This window comes from Myotis lucifugus, unplaced genomic scaffold (assembly GCF_000147115.1).
Source record: "Myotis lucifugus unplaced genomic scaffold, Myoluc2.0 scaffold_353, whole genome shotgun sequence".
Lineage (NCBI taxonomy): Eukaryota > Metazoa > Chordata > Mammalia > Chiroptera > Vespertilionidae > Myotis > Myotis lucifugus.
This window is the reverse complement of record NW_005871401.1, coordinates 361384-372980: the sequence shown is the minus strand read 5'-3', so window position 1 is coordinate 372980 and position 11597 is coordinate 361384. Positions and strand designations below refer to the sequence as shown.

General features: G+C 42.5%; 1 non-coding gene across 1 annotated transcript; it reads left to right on the top strand.

Annotated features, from left to right (window-relative positions):
* The first annotated feature begins 1317 nt into the window (after positions 1–1317).
* Positions 1318–1426, top strand: LOC111828406. The gene has a single exon (XR_002832271.1). It is a non-coding gene; the product is annotated as a U6 spliceosomal RNA (small nuclear RNA).
* The last annotated feature ends 10171 nt before the right edge of the window (positions 1427–11597 follow it).

Sequence of the window (11597 nt, the reverse complement as noted above, 5' to 3'; positions counted from 1 at the left end):
GGCTGGCTGACCCAGAGCATTTAAGCACTCATTTCAGGTGCACAAGTAAGAATGACAAAAGGTAGAAAGTGGTAGGTATCGGGAGGAACAGCAAAGCACAACTTGCTGTGGAAAAGCAGAGGTGGCAGGTAACACTTCCAGGGGGTGTTCGGGGAAGATTTCATGGACAAGGCAGCTTTTAAAGTGGGCCTTGGAAGATGGGAACGACTTAGATTTGTGACATTGTTGTTAAAAGGTCTTATGAGGAATAATATTTTGGCACTGGGTGAACAGCAAGGACAAGCAGCTATGGAACAGCTGGAGACAGAAGCACTTGAGGGGTGTTGGGGCAGCTGTGAGTCCCATTTAACAAAAAGAGAATGTGCATGAAGGGAGACCAGTGGGAAACCTAGACTAGAGGAGATTCTAGATCAGAGGTTCTCAACCTGTGGGTCGCAACCCCTTTGGGGGTCGAACGACCCTTTCATAGGGGTCGCCTAAGACCATCGGAAAACACATATATAATTACATATTGTTTTTGTGATTAATCACTATGCTTTAATTATGTTCAATTTGTAACAATGAAAATACATCCTGCATATCAGATATTTACATTATGATTCATAAGAGTAGCAAAATTACAGTTATGAAGTAGCAACGAAAATGATTTTATGTTTGGGAGTCACCATAACATGAGGAACTGTAATAAAGGGTCTCGGCATTAGGAAGGTTGAGAACCACTGTTCTAGATGGTGTCGAATGCTGAACTAAGGGAAGAGGAAATATCAATAAATGTGACCGAGCACTGATGACTAAACAATTAGCACCATCAGTCTGATGTTCTGGGGAGAGTACTCTGACAAGGATGTGTTGGATAAATGGAGGCATAAGGGTAAATTGGGACACTATTAACAGTAATCCAGACCCAAGACTAGTGGGAGACAGAACACAATGGGGGAGAGAGACACGGGAGGAGTGTTACTAAGGTCTCCCCTGTATTTTTTCCAAAATCACTAAGTAACAAAATAGGGAAGTATAAATGGCTTGGCAATGACCCCCTCTCAGGCTAAAAAGTGCCTTTTCATGACATTATCACTCTCATTTTTCTCCAGTTTTGTGCACACACACACACACACACACACACACACACACAAGTTTTACTAATTAAAAATCCTGGTGTTGGTTCTCTTGATAAAGTCATTACTTGATATTTGTTTTAACAGAATTTTATCTGAATAAAAGTGTCAGTGGTTTGGGGTTGAGTGGGGAGGTGCAGAGAATAATGCCCACACGTGTGATTTACCAGGTCTTCAATCCACAGGAATTGTCCTCTGAAAGGTGCTCGCTTCAGCAGCACAGAGACTAAAATGAAAACGATTCAAAAATTAGCATGGCCCCTGCGCAAGAATGACACACAAATTCATGAAGCGTTCTTAAAAAAATTTTTTTAAAAAGAAAAGGAAAACATAAAAAAGGGTGGTGACCTCTGTCACAGACAGCTCACACTACCCGACTCGCAAGTCAGAACTCGAGTTTTGTTTTTTTTTTAAATATATTTTATTGATTTTTTACAGAGAGGAAGGGAGAGAGATAGAGAGTTAGAAACATTGATGAGAGAGATCGATCAGCTGCCTCCTGCACGCCCCCCACTGGGGATATGCCCGCAACCAGGGTACATGCCCTTGACCGGAATCGAACCTGGGACCCTTGAGTCTGCAGGCCGACGCTCTATCCACTGAGCCAAACCGGTTCGGCAGAACTTGAGTTTTAACTCAGACTCTGAAGCTCACGTTCCAGGCCTCCTTTGCCCATTGTTGACTCATCTGGTCCAATTCCCAACAGCAAGCTTGGGCTCCTCTCTGCCCTGCTGTGCCTTTGGGTCCCAAGTCCACTGCCCTCAGTGCATGAATCACCAATGAGCCCAGGGGAGAGACTCCAGTGGGGAAAGCAAGCGGGCCTGGTGGAGGAGCTGTGCTGGGCCTTCTCGTTCTTCCCTGGATGCTGCTGACTTCACCCCGTGGTTTACAGCGCAGCAGCTGTGTTTCCGCCTCTCCTGTAAGGCTGGCTGCAGAGAACTATCACTAATTAACACAGACAAAAAGAGACCACAAATGACTTTACCATTTACCGCCAAGTTGACAGTCTGTAGATTACAGCAAAATCTTAAAGTGTTTTGCTGGTCTTTACTGTCTATTTGAAGACTTAAAAAGCAGGTGATGTTTTCGGCCCAGATCCAGAGTTTAAAACTTGTGTAATATAATGTAAGCCTACCTGCAGTTTTATGAGAATTTCTGGTAAGTTTTGAGGGTTTGGATTATATGCTGTCATATTTCATTTTTAAAGAATACCTTCTTTTTTTTTGGTATTGGTGTTTTCCATATCTATTTCCTGTTGTCAGTAACATCCACCCTGGGTTAATTTATAAACCACTGTCAAACCCCCAACACTTTTCAGCCTAACAGCGTACTGAACTTGTAGATGGAGAAGCAGATGATCACAAAGCTATGAGAGGCCCTGGACAGGTTTGTGTGGTAGGAGAGAGTTTGTGGAGGGAAAAAAGGGATTGGAGAGTCGATAAATAAAAAATGGTTCCTGGCAAAATGTGCACAGGAGTCGTTCCACTGTGAGGTAACTCTGTGCAAGGCTGCAAGAAGGGAGGGCTGGTCACAGGGAAAGCATGCTCGCTTCTGAAGACGGTCAGAGGAGCTTGTCCTACCTCTTCAAAAGGCTGGCAAGAGACTTCTTTGCCAATGAAGGCATCCTTGGGCGACTGACGGGGAAGTGAAGCCACATGCGTGCCTCAGGTGAGAGGCACAGAACAAAGGTTTCCTTTCCTCTGTATCTAGGAGACCTGGGTTCTGGTTCTGATCTTACTAGCAACTAGATGGGTGGCCCAGGGTACAAATCACTTAGCATCCATGAGTTCCAGCTGTGCTTTATGACTAAAGAGGGTATCTGAGTAAAAAATCCCTCCTGGCCCTAAAATTCCCTGGGCCTGTAATCTATGGGCGTATCTGGTAGCCGTGATAGACGTGAAAGTCTGGCGCAGTGGTTCTTCTAAAGTTTCTACTGTCTAGTCATGTCTATAACCGGGCCAAGTCCTGTAGTTCGTGGGATTAACACCAGGCACAAAATAACTGTGTGTCATCAGAAACAAAGAGTTTGGAAAAGACATTTCCCCTAACTAAATTAAATTTCACTGCTCAAAAATAATAGAATGCTATAGAAAGAAAATATCAACGCCGCCACAAATCAGCATCAGAGGAACTGCTCTAGAAAACATCTGGAAAATAGCCTTGAGTTAACAAACCACTAGATAAAATGTTTGATTTCCCAGTCACTGATGCTACTAACTGCAAAAGCAGTTAAAAGGCCTTATGAGGAATAATATCTTGGCACTGGATGAACAGCAAGAGAGCCAGCTGTTTGCACTTGCAGTATAACAAGTGCCAATGTACATATTGTAACCCACACGGTCCACAGAGGACGGAACAGCAAAGCAGACAATGTGATGGGAAGTCCTGATTGGGCAGGAATGATCAGACTTCTGGGACTAAATAACAGGCAAATGCCTTTTTTTTACAACAACAGCCCACTTCCAGGGCAACTTCCTTGTGAAATGTCGTTTCTTTCTATATATTCATTCATTTGCTTTTACTAGAAGTTAATATAATGGCCTGGGAAGAACTACTTCCAGGCAAGAGTCCCTCTAAACCAAAACAGATGTTGGAAACCCACTGAGACCAGCCGAAAGAGAAAAGGAGGGGATATCAGTGACAGACAGAAAAGCGAGGAGCCCAGAGGTGAGAGAACTTGAAGAAAGATAAACTGATAAGCATGATAAAGCAAGATAATGTGAATCCTTCAAACGTCTCACCTCAAAGGACCAGAGGATTATATCCATCCCACATTTTGGAAGAGATTAAGGTAGAATTGCAAACAAAGAAAAAAGGAGGGAGTGTTTAGACATCAGGACAATATGTTTATTTGCAATGTTACTTGAGCGCTCATTGAAATCAGCACTTCTTTGGCATTTAAAAGGAAAAGTCTGATCAAGTTTGCCATCATTCATTCAATTATTATTTGTTGAGCTCTTTGGTATGTATAGGGAAAGCTTCTAGGTCAGCGGTTCTCAACCTGTGGGTCGCGAACCCTTTGGGGGGGTCGAACAACCCTTTCACAGGGGTCGCCTAAGACCATCGGAAAACACATATATAATTACATATTGTTTTTGTGATTAATCACTATGCTTTAATTATGTTCAATTTGTAACAATGAAAATACATCCTGCATATCAGATATTTACATTATAATTCATAACAGTAGCAAAATTACAGTTATGAAGTAGCAACGAAAATAATTTTATGGTTGGGGGTCACCACAACATGAGGAACTCGGCATTAGGAAGGTTGAGAACCACTGTTCTAGGTGCTGATGGAGGGGGAGGGGATAATAATAAACAAACAGACATGATCTGTGTGGAAGACACATTATTCAGGTAATCTCATGAATAAAAGATCAATCATGCCGAAACCGGTTTGGCTCAGTGATAGAGCGTCGGCCTGCGGACTGAAAGGTCCCAGGTTCGATTCTGCTCAAGGGCATGTACCTGGGTTGCGGGCACATCCCCAGTGGGAGATGTGCAGGAGGCAGCTGATCGATGTTTCTCTCTCATCGATGTTTCTAACTCTATCTCTCTCCCTTCCTCTCTGTAAAAAATCAACAAAATATATTTAAAAAAATAAAAATAAATAAATAAAAGATCAATCATTACCTTCAGTAAGTATTATGAAAACAAAGATGTAGAGAAGTGGTTTCTTCTTTTTTTATTTATATACTAGAAAACATAGATAAATTCAAGTAATCACAAAAATAAATAAAAATTGCATCTCTTATGAGTGCTTCAAGGAGAGGTAAATGGTTCTATGAAAGAATAATTAAAAGATTTGAAATTGTCAGAGGTAAAAGTTGGCTTCCTTGAGGAAAGGATATTTGAACTGTCATCAGAAGGCTGAATGGAGTTTAACTGGGTTAAGGAGGGGCAGTGTGTAGAATGGCTGCAGATAGACTAGTCAGTAGATTATTTTGGTAATCCAAGTGATGGAAGATGGCAGCTTGTACTGGGGTGGGGGCAATCTGGAGGAGATGGAGGGCCGGTGAGACTCAAAGCCTGTACAAGGCAAGCATTTTATGTTATGATTGGGTGGAGGGAGGTGCTGACAGTTCCAAGAAGCCACACTTTTCATTCAAACAAGAATTTGCTTTGAATGCAGAATGAAGAAAGAAGGCAATGGCACTCTAAGGAACAACCAAGGAACCCTACCATTTCCTTTCTTGTTCCTGTAGCTTCCTGGTATTAGGCAATCACTTAACACTGACAATAGTGACATAGAAGTAGGGGAAAATATATGGGGATTCAGTTCCTTTTCTTTTTGGCCCATCCTTCTTTGTCAGGAAGCTGAAAGCAGAGAGTATTGATAAGGTTGCACATATAAATTAGTGGAAAACAAAGTTGAAAAAAGTTGAGTTAGTTTTGTGCAGCATTTTCACTCTTTTATTAAGAACGAATGGCCCTAGCTGGCTTGGCTCAGTGGATAGAGCATTGACCTGCGGACTCAAGGGTCCCAGGTTCAATTCCAGTCAAGGGCACATGCCCAGGTTGTGGGCTCGATCCCCAGTGGGGGGCAAGCAGGAGGCAGCCGATCAATGATTCTCTGTTATCATTGATGTTTCTATCTCTCTTTCCCTCTCCCTTTCTCTCTGAAATCAATAAAAATATATTTAATTTTTAAAAAAAGAACGAATGCATAGCTCTAACTGGTTTGGCTCCGTGGATAGAGTGTCAGCCTGTGGACTGAAGGGTCCCAGGTTCAATTCCGGTCAAGGGCATGTACCTTGGTTGCAGGCATATCCCCAGTGGGGGGTGTGCAGGAGGCAGCTGACTAATGTTTCTCTCTCATTGATGTATCTTTTTTTTTTTTTTAAACCAGGTTGATAGTTTTTTATTTTAGTACATTAAATTTGTTGCTCCATTGTCTTCTGGCTTGCACTGCGTCTGATGAGAAGTTTGCAATAATTCTTATTTTTGTTCATTTATTTTTTTTCATTTTTTTATTGCTTAAAGTATTACAAAGGGTATTACATATGTGTCCTTTTTTTCCCCCACCCTTGACAATCCCCTGGCCTCCCCTACCCCCCAGTGTCTTATGTCCATTGGTTATGCTTATATGCATGCATACAAGTCCTTCGATTGATCTTCTACCCCCCTCCCTCCTGCCCCCCAACCCCTCCCGGCCTTCCCACTGCAGTTTGACAGTCTGTTTGAGGCAGCACTGCCTCTGTATCTATTTTTGTTCATGAGTTTATAATGGTCTTTATTATCCATAAATGAGTGAGATCATGTGGTATTTTTCCTTCATTGACTGGCTTATTTCACTTAGCATAATGCTTTCCAGTTCCATCCATGCTGTTGCAAATGGTAAGAGTTCCTTCTTTTTTACAGCAGCATAGTATTCCATCGTGTAGATGTACCACAGTTTTCTAATCCATTCATCTACTGATGGGCACTTAGGCTGTTTCCAGATCTTAGCTATCTCATTGATGTTTCTAACTCTCTATCTCTCTCCCTTCCTCTCTGTAAAAAATCAATAAAATATATTTAAAAAAAAAAAAAAGAACGAATGCATATGCCATTAGACACTGACAACAGTGTGCTGATGGCCAGAGGAAAGAGGGGTGTGGGGGTGGGTTGGGGCAGGCAAAGGGCAGGAGGGAAATGGGGACATATGCAATAGTGTCAACAATAAAAATAATGTTTAAAAAATGAATAAAATGCATATGTATGTATGAGCTAAAAAATACAAATTGTGCAATTCTGGTGATTCCACAGTTAAATGTTCTTTATATTTCATTTAAACCAGTATTGTACAATATAAAGATAAATGGTAAAATTTATGCTAATAACTAAATTTTTTTCTTTATTTCAAATGACATTAAATAAGAAGCAAAATACACTACAACAAGTTGAAAAAGAGACCATGGAAGAAAATGGGAAATATTTTAATACATTTATTTATTTACTTACTTATTTTTTTTACTTACTTATTTTAAAAAATCTTTTATTGATTTTTAGAGAGAGGGGAAGGGAAAGGGAACGAAAGAGAGAAACATTGATGTGAGAGTGAAACATTGATGGTTGGCTGCACGCCCCAGACTACAGACTCAGGATCAAGCCTGCAACCTGGGCATGTGCCCTGACCAGGAATTGAACCAGCAACCCCTTGGTGCATGGGATGATGTCCAACCAATGGAGCCACACTGGCCAGGGCTTTAATAGCACTTTTCCCCTGCTATTTTGAACCAGGTATTTTGCATATTTATTTTGCATTGAGTCCTCAAAATTATGTAGCAGGCTCTACATAATACATTCCTTGGTAGCTTTAATTGGTTATTTACCTGCTTAGGTCCTACTACATTGCCCCACCACTGAGTGTATGGTAGGTAGGAAGGAAATGTCAAATAAAAACAAATCTGGCCCAGCCAGCATGGCTCAGTGGTTGAGCATTGACGTATAAGCCAGGAGATCATGGTTCGGTTCCCGATCAGGGCACAGGCCCGGGTTGCAGGCTCAATCCTTGGTGTGGGGCATGCAGGAGGCAGCCGATCAATGATTCTCTCTCATCATTGATGTTTCTCTCTCTCTCCCTTTCTCTCCCTTCCTCTCTGAAATCAATCTATATATATGAGCCTAAGTGACCATCCGACCATCCAACCGGTAGCCATGACACACAATGACCACCAGGGGCAGACGCTCAACGCAGGAGCTGCTGAGTTGGAGTAATGTGGCAGTTGCAGTTCTCGGGTGACACACCGGGAACCAGAGAGGAGGGAGCCTGATTCCAGGGTGCATCACCCGAGAACCGCCCTTTCGCAATCCGGAACCCCTCCAGGGATGTTGGAGAGCCAGTTTTGGCCTGATCCCCACAAGTCAGGCCGAGGGACCCCACTGGTGCATGAATCTGTGCACCGGGCCTCTAGTGAAAATATATTTTTAAAAAACCACAAATCTAGACATGGGTAAGGAGAGACTTTACTTAACAGGATTATTGTAATAGAAGGAGGGGAACTATTGCAATTGACAGAATGGTTTGACCATCCTATCTGCAGGTGTCTCTGTGGTCCTTACAAAAAGGATTTTAGACACAGACATGTACACAGAGGAAAGACCACAAGAGGACACAGAAAGAAGACACCATCTACAAGCCAAAGAGAGAGGCCTGTAAAGAAACCAAATTTGCCAACATCTTGATCTTGAACTTCTAGTCTCCAGAACTATGAGAAAAATAATTTCTGGTGTATTAGTCTCCAATTCTGTAGTATTTTGTTATGGCAGCTTCAGCAGATTAAGAAAATCTTGTTGTTTTTGAGATAGTTTCTGTATTCTGTATACAAGTCCTTTGTCAGGTGTATGAATTGCAAATATTTTCTACTCGACTGGCTTGCCTTTTCATTTTCTGAATGATAACTTTCAAAGAAAAGGAGTCTAATTTTCACAAAGTCAAATTACTTAATTATTTTATGTTGTGATTTGTAGTCATTCCATCTCCTCCCTCTGCCTCATGATATCAACCAAGTTCCAATTGAAACAAAAACCACACCAGTTTATTTAAACAGAAAAGAGTAATATAAACTATTACTAAGTAGAAAACTGTGGCAAGCCAGTAAATGAGATAAAAGAGGATTCTGAGGGGCACAGAAATAGCAAGTGCGAATGGCCACTGCCACCTCTAAAGCCAAGAGAGAATAAACAAAGAAAGAAATTTTGAAATTCAGAGAAAGCATCTCCCCACCAAGGCTGATTGCCAGACCTCCAAGGAGAGGCGTGGCTGCCACTGGAACCTGCAGCCTGCTGGTGAAAGCGGGACCACCCGAGGACACATGCCACAGCAGCCCACTGCTGGGCGACAGAGAAATGGGATAGAGGGCACCCACTGGTCAAGGGGACTCACTGACCACAGCTCAGGTCTCGCGATATGTACTTGTCAGTTAAAACACTCCTAGCAAGGGAGGGAGTGAGAGAAGGGAAGGGAATTCAGGACCAAGAAGATAGATAGAAGGAGCCAAATAGGTAAGAGGAAAAACAGAGAGTGGAGTAACAGAATCGAAGCGCTAGGTTGAATGATGCTAAGAGATCTGTCTTGGTACCAGTTCTTTATATTTGCTACTTCCTCTATGAGATATTTATCTTCCAGCTTGTCTTCATGTAATCCTATTTAACCTTTATACCTTTCAATTTTGATTTAGCTGTCTCCCCTTCTGGATGCCTTCTCAGATCTGCCCCTCTTCCACCCCTGCCCCCAATACATGGCTAGGTGCTCCTTTGACTGCCAAATGCACTTGCACTTGCACTTGCACTTGCACTTGCACTTACCCTAGTGATAAAACCTAAGCTCCTTGAAGTAGGAGATTATATTTTTGTACTGCATGGCATCTCCAGATCATAACATCTTCCTCAGAATGCTGTTAGCATTTCAGCATTTGATAAAGTTACTTTTTTAATCTAAGGAAATTGCTCTCTTTTCTCTGTTCCAAACCACTTTACTCATACTTCTGTCATGGAATTTATTACTTACTAGAGGCCCAATGCATGAAAATTTGTGCAAGAGTGGGCCTTCCTTCCCCTGGCTGCCTGCACCAGCTTCCCTCTGGCACCCAGCACCCTGGCTTCCCTCCTCCAGCTGCCCGCGGGCACCCAGGACCCGGGCTGGCTTCCCTGCACCCTGGCTTCATCAGGAAGAACGTCCAGAATGACATCCAGAAGACATCTGGTCTAATTAGCATATTACCCTTCTATTATTATAGACTAGAGGCCCGGTGCACAAAAATTTGTGCACTCGGGGTGGGGGGAATCCCTCAGCCCGGCCTGCGCCCATTTACAGTCCAAGACCCCTTGGGGGATGTCCACCTGTCAACTTAGGCCCACTCCCCGGGGGATCAGGCCTAAGCTTGCAGTCAGACATCCTTCTGGCAGCCAGGGAGCCCTCGAGGGATGTCTGACTAAAGGCTTAGGCACCCAAGGGATCGGGTCTAAACCGTTACTTGGACATTCTTAGTGCTGCCACAGAGGTGGGAGAGGCTCCTGCCACAACCACTACGCTGGCCAGCCATGAGCCAGCTTCTGGATGAGTGGCACATCCCATATGGAAGTGCACTGACCACCAGGGGGCAGCTCCTGCATTGAGTGTCTGCCCCCTGGTGGCCAGTGCACATCATAGCAACCAGTCATTCTGCCATTCAGTCAATGTGCATATTAGCCTTTTATTATTATTATATAGGATGTCCCTATTTCCCCCCTTTTGCCCCCTCTACCCAGCTCTTGCCCCCCACTTCTCTCTGGCCATCACCATACTGTTGTCTGTGTCAATGGGTTGTGCATATATTTTCTTTGGCTAATCCCGTCTTTAAATTCACTTCTTTAAATTTTTATTTTCAGATAAGTGCTTATAACTGCACTATTATATATTTTCTATTATATCATTTAGAATTAAGATTTTTTTAATTGAACCCTTGTAAATTTTAGCACAATTTAATAAATTATGCTAGAAGCAATTAGGAGATTTTTCATGTAATGCATACACATTTCAATTAATATTTTATTAATTTTTAATTTTTTAATATTTTAATTTGAAATAATCTCATACATGTAAAAAAAACTATAAAATACTACAGCATATTATATGTACCATTCACTCAATTTCTTAGGTGTTAATAATTTAAACATAACCATTATACAACTAACAAAATTTGGAATATATTTTTCTTATAGTCTCTTTAATGTTACTTAATCCATTTACTTTGTTTTTGTTAATCTTCACCCAAGGATATTTTTTCATTAAATTTTAGAGAGAGTGAAGGGAAAGGGAGAGACACATTGATTAGTTGCCTCCTCCACATGCTCTGATAAGGACTGGGGATCAAGCCAGCAACTGAGGTACATGCCCTTGACTGGAATTGAACATGGGACCCTTCAGTCCACGGGCTAATGCTCTATCCACTGAGCAAAGCAGGCTGCAGCTTAATTCATTTACTTTTAATCTATATGTGTCTTTATATTTAAAGTGGGTGTTGTTTTTGATTCACCCTCATAATCTGTCTTTTAATTGGTGCATTTATGCCATTGACTTTCAGAGTGCTTACTGATAGAGTTACTGCCATATCAGGCGGCTTCTGCGGCTTCTGGGGCGGGCCTGCCTTGCCGCCCGGGACCCACCGATCTCAGGTCCTGGGGCGGCAAGGCACGGCCGGCTGCTGGGGCTTTCTGGGGCGGGCTTGCCTTGCCGCCCCTGGGAGTCCCGAGGCGGCCAGCCTGCCCTGGATGGCGGCGCACTGGCGGTTCGCACTGTCCTGCCTACAGTATGCAAATTAGCTGCCATATTTGTGGTGGTTAATTTGCATATCGTGCTGGTTAGCCAATGGGAGGCATAGCAAAGGTACAGTCAATTACCATGTTTGTCTATTATTAGATAGGATTATTATTTTTGTATGTTGTTTCCTCTCCCAAAGAAACTATTACCTCTTACTAATCTTTGCATTCCTGTGGTTGGCAAGTTCTGTGCATT